We start from the raw sequence: 11,140 nt of genomic DNA, 5'->3' as shown, positions 1-11,140 counted from the left end.
AAAAAGTTCTACACCGGAGTCTCAATTCTTACCCCACCTGGTATGCAATGCAGAACTAGATTCTGCAAGTTCCCTTCTCGGGCAGTGAAGCTTCGAGGTCCTCTTCACTAAGAACTTTGATAAATGTTTTAAGTAGTGATCTTTTCTTTCTCGCTTGCATCCATTGCAACGTGTACTGATCTCAGCTGACAGATAACTACCCCATCCGCTGCAGTAGGGAAGCAGTGACGTCACGCCTAGAATTGACTGACCCCGTTTTTCGGGCTTCGCAGACCACGGAGCTACAAAGGCCGAGAAGGAATGAGTGGGAGGCAGGAGACCGCAGTGCCTTCCCTCTCCGAAACAAGCCTTCCTGGCCGCGCAGGCCAGCGGCCCCCGGGGCGGAACCTCCTGCGGGACTGCCGCAGCCCGGCTCGGAGGCGAGCGAGTGGGTGTGTGTGTGGGGGGCGGCCAAACTTCCTGTCCCGCGCTCGAGCTGCTTCCGGCGGGAGCCGGAAGACGCTCTGTGTGGACAGAATTCGGGACCAACTGACGGACGGACGGCTGCCCGGGACGGAAAGGTGAGCTCCGGGGTGGGCCTGATCGACCCGCTCGGCTAGGTGGTCCCCGAGAGGGAGGGAGCCAGTGCTGGCTACTCAGGGGCTTGGGCCGAGTTTGCCCCCGGAGAGGACAGGGAAACCGCCCCGGGGCACCCCACCCGGATCTGGAGCGGCCGGTCTGAAGCCCTACGGCTTCGGCTCTTCTCGCGGGCTTTTGGGGCATATGTTTCGGCTCCTTCGCTTGGTTTCGGGGCCAGGGGCATGGGGACAAGACCAACCTGGAGAAAGAGTCAGCGAGTCCCCGCGGCGGGGGCTCCTGGACTGCACCCTCCGCGAGGCCTGCCTGTGGACCTTGGGGCCCTTCACTAGGCTGTTGTAATGGGGGAACGAGGATGTCAAGGCGACTCTGCCCTGGACATTTCAGCCCAGACCTACCCTCTTCTTTGGTACGTCCGCTTACTTTCTCGGTCTAGAAGAAGGAAGGCTGCCGACTCGGAGGGTCTGGGCCACTGGTTTCTCCTTTGCGTGTCATTTCAAGGCGAGGGTGTGGGCTGTGAGAGTCTACAGCCTTATGCATTTCGCAGGTTGAAGTTTCTTCAGAGAAAAGAATTCAGTTAGTTTATTAAAGTTTATCTCACTTGCTCATGAGGCTCTGAAATGCATTTAGGAACCATTTGAAAGTTAAATATCATTAACTTGGAACTTAAGAATTTGTATTTCTTCCTCACTTTGGCACAAGGACCAACACAGCGTATTTGCAAAGAGAATAAAAGAAACATTTTAAAATAAAGCCAGGGGCATTTTGTTATTTTTAGGGAGTGAGAAATTCCACTTTGTGTTATCTTCGTGTGAGACAAGGTCAACTAAACTCGCAGTCAAAAGATTTAGGTTCTAGTTTTTTAAGTTTTACATCTAAGTAGAGGTCTAATTTTTGGCAAGTTAATGTCTAGCTTTGGACTTTTATTTCCCTCTGTAAATGAAGGGGGTTACCTATTCATTCAGCAAATATTTCCTGAATGCTTAGTTTGTGCAAAGCATCGGTGGAGAAGGGAGAAGGATGGGAGAAGGATGATAAATTCAATGAACCTTAACCAGTGAGAAAAATATGCAACTAACTCCCAAGGCAGGCTGAAATAATTGCTAAAGAGAGGTTAAACTGTGTTGTGAGAACACCAAGGGAAGGACAGATTTGTTCTGACTGGAGGGAAAGGAGTCTTCATGGAGGATGGCGTATGAGTTGGATTTTAAGGACTGGAAAGGATTTCAAAAGATCACAGCTGGATTGGAGGGTTTTATTACTGGAGGGTCTTATTACTGGAGAACTATCACAAGGGAAAGGGACCTTGAGCACTAAAATAGGTTGGAGTGTTCATTTAGTAGCCAGTCCAGTGTGTACTGGAGAAAAGGGTTCATTGAGGAATATAGTGGATGCTGCAGTTGGAACAGTATTTGAGGACATATTGTTGAATATTTAAAATGCCATGCTTAGGGATTTGACTGTTAATTCTGAAGCCCTGAACTTTGGGTAAGGGAAGTGACGTAAGCATTTCTGTGTTTTGGAAAGATGAGTGGCTGCATAAAAGATGGAATGGAGGGCTTCCTTGGTGGCGCAGTGGTTGAGAGTCCGCCTGCCAATGCAGGGGACACGGGTTCGTGCCCCGGTCCGGGAAGATCCCCCATGCCGCGGAGCGGCTGGGCCCGTGAGCCATGGCCGCTGAGCCTGCGCGTCTGGAGCCTGTGCTCCGCAACGGGAGAGGCCACAACAGTGAGAGGCCTGCGTACCGCAAAAAAAAAAAAAAAAAAAAGTTGGAATGGAAAGGGGAATTTTAAGGGCAAGGTGGCCAGTTAGAAGCCTATTTTCATAGTGTAGTTGAAAGATAATGAAAAACCTAAACAGGGCATTATGGTAGGAGTAAATTTGGAGGAATCAGAACCACTGGGATTATTTAAATATGGAGGATGAGAGAGATTGTTCAAGACCTAGAATTTGTAGCTGAGTGGGAGAACAACTGGGCAATAACTGAAATGGATAATACAGGAAGAAGAACAGGTTTGGTGGGGAAGGTGACAGTCTGGATTTTGGACATTGTTAAAATTGAGGTAGATATCCACATGGGGTTACTTAGCAAGCAGTTAGAAATGAAAGTTTGGAGTACAGAGAGAGGTCAGAAATAGAGACAAAAATTTGGGTATGATTCACGGAGTCATTCATTCGTTATACAAATATTTGTTCAGTGCCTACTAGCTGCTTACAGGAAGTTTGTATAAAAGCCCTTTAAACTCATAGTAAAGACAGTCTCAGAGCTTCACAGTATCAGAAATGACTCTTGGAGACCTAAATTCCTTATGAATTACCTACAATACTTTGCCAGGCACTAGGTGATGGGTTCTGGGTTCTGGGAGATACAGTAGTGAACAAGACAGGCTAGTTCTTGCCTTTGTTTATGGAGCTTACAATTTAGGGGGTAGCCAGACAAAAAGTGAATACTGTATCAAAACAAAAGAATTAGAAATTGTGGTAAGTGCTGTAATGGAGACAGCAGAGATAGAAAATAAAAGTGGGGGTATGAGGAACCTTCCTTGGATAAGGTTATCAGGCAGAGCGTTTCTGCATGAGTTGATAGTTAAGTAGAGCCCTGAAGAATGAAAAAGAGCAATGGAAGAGAAAGCATTCCTAAGTAGAGGAAATGATGTGTGCAAATCCCTAACATAGGAAAGAGCTTAATATGTTCAAGGAACTAAGGGAGAGTCATCTGGCTGGAGGTTGAATGGAGGCAGGAATGGATCACGTAGGTCCTTATAGGCCAGGATAAGGAGTTTGGATTTTTTCTAGATGCATTGGGAAGCCACATGAAAAAAAAATGTGAAAATTCACATTTTAAGATGATATTAAGTGATGTGAAGAGAATGGAGGGAGGCAAAGTATAGAAGCAGGGAGACCAGTTAGGAGACAGTAACAGTACTTTAAGGCAAGGTTGATGGTGGCCTGGAGTAGAGTAGTGGCAGTAGAGATAGAAGTAGGTGGATTTGCGATCTCTTTTGGAGACAGAATCAAGTCCAGACTTGCAGCTGGACTGGATACTGGAAACAAAGGAAATAAAGTAATAAAAGTGACTTCTAAATGGGGTGAATGGTGATCCTCCCTTGAATGGAGGGTTGTGGTCAGAGGGGCTGGCAGGGGAGGATGGGAAATAGGCTTGGGAGAGAATTCATTTTGAACATGTTAAATTTGAGATATCAAAACATGAGGTAGAGATGTCAAGTAAGCAATCCTTCCTATGTACAAGTTTGCAGCTCAGAGGAGATATCTGGGCTATAGATAAAAATTTTGGAGACCGTATCATTTAAAGCCATGAGTTCACACTAGGAAGAGAGTCTAGCAAGAGAAGAGGGCCTGGCCTGCAAACTATCCTGAAGAACATTAATATTTAGAGGATGAGTGGAGGAGGAATATAGGAGTTATCGAAGGAAACTGGAGGAATGGCCAATGAGGTAGGATTAAAATAAGAAGTATCTTAGAAGCAAAAGAGAGTAAGTAAAGTGTTTGAGGAAGGAGGCAGTACTTCTAAGGGAAAATATCAGTTATGGCTCTGGTTGCAAATGACCAATTTACTTGAGGAGAAGAGGAATTTATGACAAGGATGTGGGCAGCTGACAGGATCAAAGGAAATGCTGAAGGCCCTGGCTTTGAAAAGGACAGGAATCTGAGCAGCCCCAAGGGGAGGCTGCTAATTGCAGTACTGGAGTGAATGGGCTGCTACAGCAGTTTTCACCTTAGTTACTTCTTTTAGAATTCACGTTCTGAGGAAAAGTATCTGATTTGTTCATCATGGGTTGGGTATCCAGCAGTTGGTCAGGATAGAAAAGAACACCTTAATCTATAATTGCACTCAGAATGTATCCAGTGGGGGAGGGATAGATCCCCCAACAAAATGTGGATCCTGTCACCCAAACGGGGGAATGAATGTGGAACAGTCAAAAATAATAGCTGTCCCTTGCAAAGGTCAAGTAAGATTAGGGCAGCAAAGTATCCATTAAATTTAGCAGCATGAAGATCATTGGCTTAAATTTGTCTCTGAAGGATTGCAGAGAAATGGGGAGGTGACCGGAATAAAAATCAGGGCTATAGGAATGGAGCACCCCAGAAGATCCTGTGAAGAGAAGAGGGAAAGCGCGCGCAGGATGAATGCTACGGTTTCTGAGATTCATTCTGGCTTCACAGTTCTGTATTCCAAATGTCTTTTATCAGTACCCGTTACCACTTTATCATTAGAATTTAATTAACTCTCATGCTATATCATATACTAGATATGATATTAAAAAGTTACTTGGGGGGCTTCCCTGGTGGCGCAGTGGTTGAGAGTACGCCTGCCGATGCAGGGGACACGGGTTCGTGCCCCGGTCCGGGAAGATCCCACATGCCACGGAGCGGCTGGTCCCGTGAGCCATGGCCGCTGAGCCTGTGCACTGTGCTCCGCAACGGGAGGGGCCACAACTGTGAGAGGCCCGCATACCGCAAAAAAAAAAAAAAAAAAAAAAAAAGTTACTTGGTTTTTCTGTTCCTTTCACTACCATTTTATGCCAAAACTTAAACTGCTCTTTTTTAAATTTTAATTTTTGGTCTTTGGAATTCACTAACATTAGTAGAATTTTGTTTGCGTTTTTTAAGTATTAACTGAGTTTTGTTCCTGTCTGTATCTGTGGTCAGCCACAGGTTTCGGGGGAGCTGAGAAGCAGATTGGCCCATGGTAAGAGAGACTAGTCCTCTTGGTTGAAATTATGTGCTTTATTTTAACCTTTATGAATAGTGACCAATTGGGGGAGCACAGTGTTTCTCAGTTTCTTCCCTCTTTTTTCTCAAGCCTCCCTCAGTCTTCCCCTTCTTTCCAAAACCGGGTCAAGGTCAAGGCATTTTCTACCTCCCTCAAGAGGATAAGAGCAATACTGGTATTCTGGGCTTTGTATTCTAGGGTGGAATCACATTGCTTTTTGGAGGTTGACACAATGCTGTTCTGTTTCTTTCATGATGCAGAGTATTAAAGCCCTGGTCATCTTTCTGTTTGGAATACACTCCCTTCTGTATGGTAGTCAGGACTAAGGCAAGAGACCTGTATCAGCTCTGTTCCCCTGTTGCTTGCTTAGTTTACTTTGGATTGGTTTTTCCCTCCCAGTATTTCTTCATGTAGCCTTCATTGGTTTTAGGCCATACCTACTCTAGGGAAATGGTGTTACCACTAATTCTGTCTAGTATATGAGAGTTCTTCATTAGGGTGTGGGACCAAAGACTGGTTAATTAGAAAAACTACTTTGTCTTTCTTTGCCTAGTGTGTAGTATTTTCCTTTGCAGACCTCAAGGAGGTTTGAGGTTTAAGTAATCTCAATTTCACCAAGACTTTTATCAATGGTAATTGCTGATTGTTTGTAATATATACATATAGCAGGTTTATATCTATGACTTTCTATTTTAAGACTGATTCTGTGTTAAACATATGCATTTTAGACACTTGAAAATACTTTACAGTGTTTTTCTGTCTGTGGGACATAACCTGTTAATAGCTGTGAGAACATTTTCGTGGATCTTATCATTTAAAAATAAATTCAAAGTGCATGAGATTATTATATGTTAGTATTTTATTGTTTTATGAAAATATGTTATTTGTGTGTATCTCTGTGTGTGTTTCATTCTCTGGGTTATGATGGAAAATGTATCTTACTGTGGGTTGCAGTCAAAAAAGTTTGAAAACCACTGCTCTATAGGAAATTTGGACTCAGTAACAAAAAGCAGATTTCTTAACCTTTTATAGTATATTAAGCGTTTGATAGATTTACTTGTTTCTTAAGCACTTATGCAGAACTTTGTTTTTGAAGAATTTTGTAATTATTTCTATTGCCTGATATATAAATAATCTTAGGGTAGACCTATTTCATTTCTGTATTTCAGATAAGTTTCCGAGGGCCAAGAAGATGAATAGCTTGCCCAGGTCTCAACCAACGAGTCAGAGGCAGAATTTAGATCCCTGCTTTAGAGACCTTGGATTTTTTTTTTTTAAACATCTCAACTTCTTTATTAAACTTGTTCAGCTCCTTAGTGTTAATGCATAATTTGCTGGATGATGTTGAGTGTACTGTATAAAAAGAATACAGTTTATCAAACTTCAGTTCCCAGGATTTATTTGGCTAAAAACAAGAAAGAGAGTTGTTTTCAGGATGGCCATAGAGATTGCTGTTGTCCTAAATCAACTTTGCTGTTGTTACTTATTCCCAGAACTTTTCAGGGCTTCTTGTGTTCTTTGCTTTGGTTCATTGCAAAGGTTTGTGTTGCGTGCATTTTTTTTAACCCTTAGGCTGACTATGGGGTAATATATTCAATAATAACAGTGGTAGGGTCAGTGGATTTCTAAAAAATATAATATGTGCTAGACCAAGATTGTTCCTTTAAGCAGTCTAATATGCTTTCATGGCCATAGGGAACCATGCACATAGTAAAATTTAGTTGTTGCCAAGGGTAGAGGGAGAAAAGGTCTGAACAGTATACTTAGACCAATCCTTCGGTTTCTGAGATCAGTTAGTTTTGTTATGAACTCTTCATCCGGAGCCAAGATTCCTTATTTATGTTATGATTTGTGGAAAATAGGATTTGATGTGCCTGGCCTTTGTTGCTGATAGTTAAATATCATTATCTCTTTTATTTTTTATGGAGCTAAATTAGTAATTTTTCTATTTAGAAGGAAATAAGAATACAAATTTTGTCTGGGTAAAGATACAAAATAAAAATGAGCAAATATTACTGTCCAATTAAAGGACTTTGGGTGATGTAGGCGACTGCTTGGTATCGCATCTCTAATCTCTTATCTTAATTAATATAAGAAAGCCTGGGAAGAAATTTCGTCTGAGACCCATAATTATCTTGAAAATAGCTTCTCTTTGAGTAAAGCAGTGTCTTTCACTCTAGTGTCATGTAAATTGCATTTGAAGGAAAGACATTGCATTGGACACTCCCCCCCAACCCCATACTGGTACATTATTTTTATCATAAATACTTTAAATATACTCAAACTAAAAGCTAGGTAATCGGGCTTCCCTGGTGGCACAGTGGTTGAGAGTCCACCTGCCGATGCAGGGGACACGGGTTTGTGCCCTGGTCCGGGAGGATCCCACATGCCGCGGAGCGGCTGGGCCTGTGAGCCATGGCCGCTGGGCCTGTGCGTCTGGAGCCTGTGCTCCAACGGGAGAGGCCGCAACAGTGAGAGGCCCGTGTACCGCAAAAAAAAAAAAAAGCTAGGTAATCCTTATCCCTCCTGTGTTGAACCCCTATACCTTTTAATCAACTATAAAATCAAAATAAATTTACAAATAATTTAGTACTAGCAATGGTAGGGTCAGTGGAATTTTTAAAAATATATGCTGAAGCAAGGTTGTTTTCTTAAGCAATCTAATATGTTTTGATGGCCATAGGAACCATGTATATAATACAGTTTAGGTTATCAGTGTTATGTCCGTTGTTACCATGGATTTATATCTTTATGAGTAAGTATATAGACGTAAACCATACCAAAACCCAAGAAAATCCAAATTAACATTCATATTATGTTGTAGAGATGTTGTTTTACTGAAATGAAATACTTAATGTTGATCTGAATAGTGGAAAGATTTAGCTTTGGATTCACTATTATATATAATCTGTTTCTATATTTTAACTTTAGTAATAGCAATGTAGAGAATATCATACAAGGTAGTATTTGTGATGTGAAGGCATTGTGAAGCAGTTCATGATAATCAGATCTCATATTCAACCAAAACTGGCCAGAAGTCCTTGAATGCCAATTTCAGTGAGGTATTGTTTGATAACTTCGTAGAGTTAGAGTTGGCTTATTCAGAAGAAGATAAGATTTGTGTTGCAAATAAAAAGATAACACAGAAAGGGAGAAAGTTTGGGCAAATCTTATATCTGGTAAGGGACTCGTATCTAGAATATATAAAGAATTCTTACAACTCAATAGTAAAAAGACAACTCAATTTAAAAATGGGCCAACGATCTGAATAAGCATTTCTCCAAAAAAGATGTACAAATGGCATATAAGCACATGAAAAGGTGCTCAACATCATTAGCCATCAGGTAATGCAACTCAGAACTACAGTGAGTTACCACTTCACACTCACTAGGATGGCTGTAATAAAAAAAGGTGTATTTTAAAAGGAGAGGATAGGGAGAAATTGGATCCCTCATGCACTACTGGTGAGATTGTAAAATGGTGCAGCCACTTTGGAAAATAGCCTGGTAATTCCTCAAGAGGTTAAACACAGTTACTGTATCACCTATCATTTCCACTCCTAGATGTATACCCTAAAGAGTGAAAACATATGTCCACACAAAAATTTGTACATGGGGCTTCCCTGGTGGCGCAGTGGTTAAGAATCCTCCTGCCAGTGCAGGGGACATGGGTTCGAGCCCTGGTCCGGGAAGATCCCACATGCCGCGGAGCATCTAAGCCCGTGAGCCACAACTCCTGAGCCTGCATGCCACAACTACTGAAGCCCGCGTGCCTAGAGCCCGTGGTCCGCAACAAGAGAAGCCACTGCAATGAGAAGCCTGCGCACCACAACGAAAGAGTAGCCCCCACTCGCCGCAACTAGAGGAAGCCCGCACACAGCAACAAAGACCCAACACAGCCAAAAATAAATAAATTAATTAATTAAAAAAAATTTGTACATGAATGTTATAGCAGCATTATTCATGATAGCCAAATTGTGAAAACAACCCAAATGACCGTCAACTGATAAATGGACAAATAAAATGTATATCCATGCAATAGAATATTATTTGACAATAAAAGGAAATTAAGTACTGGTACATGCTATAACAAGGATGAACATTGGAAACAGTATGCTACGTGAAAGCAGCCAAACACAAAAGATTACATATATAATTCCATTTATATGAAATGTCCAGAATAGGGAGATCCATAGAGACAAAAAATAGATTAGTGGTTGCCTAGGCTTGGTCAGTGGAAGGTTTGGGAGGAAATGGGGAGTGATTACTAATAGGTTTCTGTTTTGGGGTGAAGAAATTGTTGTAAAATTGATTGTGGTTATGGTCGCATAACTGTGAATATACTAAAAAAATTTAGTTGTACTTTTGAAGTGAGTGACCCGTATGGTATGTGAATTACATCTCAATGAAGCTGTTAATGTAAAAAAATATTTGAATTGTAGTTTTTGAAATCTGTTAAGTGGGTAACTTGAATTGGGAATAGAAAATTTTAATTGTATATTTGCCATCACATTTCCAGCTAACGTACATAGCAAGTTGCTGTGTTAAAGATGAGATCCACCTAATACACTCGATATGGTACTGAGTGCTCCAATATAGATTCTTTTGAGGTCATCCTGCCTATTCTGCTGCATCCTACTCATCTCTCTTTTGTTTATACAGCAAACATACAAACCACAAACTGGGCACCAAAATTGTGTGGTAGAACTCAGTTATAATATGGATACTGATTTGTTCCAGAAAATACATGTGTTAATTTTTTAAAAATTATCATTGAAATGACTAAAATGAAACATCACAGATAACCACGAGCATGAGAAATGGTGATCTAGAGGTATCTATTAAACTGTAAGAGAGGTGGCAGCTCCCTTCTCTAAATTGTTATTACAGATTTGCAAAAATGTCTAAAGTATAGTATATCTGATTTTTTCCCTTGTTTGGTACACATGTTCATATACTAAATTTTTTAAAATTTTCATTAGGTAAGGATATCAGAAATGGAGCCAGTGCCATCAGTTTCTAAGAAAACTAACAAATATAAAGGACAGTAAATAGTTGTCTAGTTTCTTAGAGATTTTACAGTCCTGGAATCTTTAAGTTGGAGGAACCCTAAGGTTAACCTAAGCAAACATTTGGTAATTTCTTGGCTTCTTGAAATGAGCTGGAATTGGGGAAAAGGAATTCTTAATTCTTGAATCCTGATGATTCAAGATCAGACCTAGGGAGATGTAATTACTATTCATGCCAGCCTGCTCTGTGGGTGGGAATGCTGGCTCTGCAGCTTAATAACTTGAGCAAGTAGCTGTACTAAGCCTCGGTTCCTTCCTCTCTGAAAAGAGGGATGGGTAAACTACATTGAGCAGTTACAGTGCTTGAATAAGAAAAACGTATGTGAAAGGAAAAGTCAGGGATTTATGACAGCTTTATGTGGTAAACTTAAAATGAGCCTTTTCATTTACATCTTATACATTTTTTTTATGATGAAAGTGAGGATTTCTGGAAGCTAGCATTGGGGAGAGGTTTAACCAACAGGAGAATAGACATTTATTCACGTACTTCTAAATGCCCTTTTTGTAGAGTAAGTCTTTCTTATTCTAACTTTCCACTCTACCTTGGTATGTATTGAAAACTCCCATCCTGGGTATATTTTACACTGTATGCTTATTTTGTATATAATAGTGCTTCCAATTTAAGCAAAAATTGTGTGAAATAAAGTGGACTTATTTGCCAAAATCCTGAAAGAAAAGCTTTAAGAAAGTAAGAATTTAGAGGATGGGAGGACAAGATGGCAGAGTAGAAGGACCTTGAGCTCACCTCCTCTCATGAGCAC

General features: G+C 41.1%; 1 protein-coding gene across 2 annotated transcripts in view; it reads left to right on the top strand.

Annotated features, from left to right (window-relative positions):
* Positions 1-386: 386 nt before the first annotated feature.
* The window catches only part of ZNF410 (zinc finger protein 410), a 40,540-nt gene continuing 29,786 nt past the window's right edge, over positions 387-11,140 (top strand). The window contains exon 1 of one of the 2 annotated variants that reach the window (XM_082648780.1): positions 387-560. The gene's annotated coding sequence lies outside the window, so the exon portion shown is untranslated. The remainder of the gene's footprint in view (positions 561-11,140) is intronic. The other variant, XM_082648779.1, reaches the window with a different exon arrangement.

The sequence above is a fragment of the Grampus griseus genome, assembly GCF_964374135.1.
Source record: "Grampus griseus genome assembly, chromosome: 2".
NCBI lineage: Eukaryota > Metazoa > Chordata > Mammalia > Artiodactyla > Delphinidae > Grampus > Grampus griseus.
Note: the sequence above shows the minus strand (reverse complement) of the source record. Positions and strands in the feature narration are given on the sequence as shown.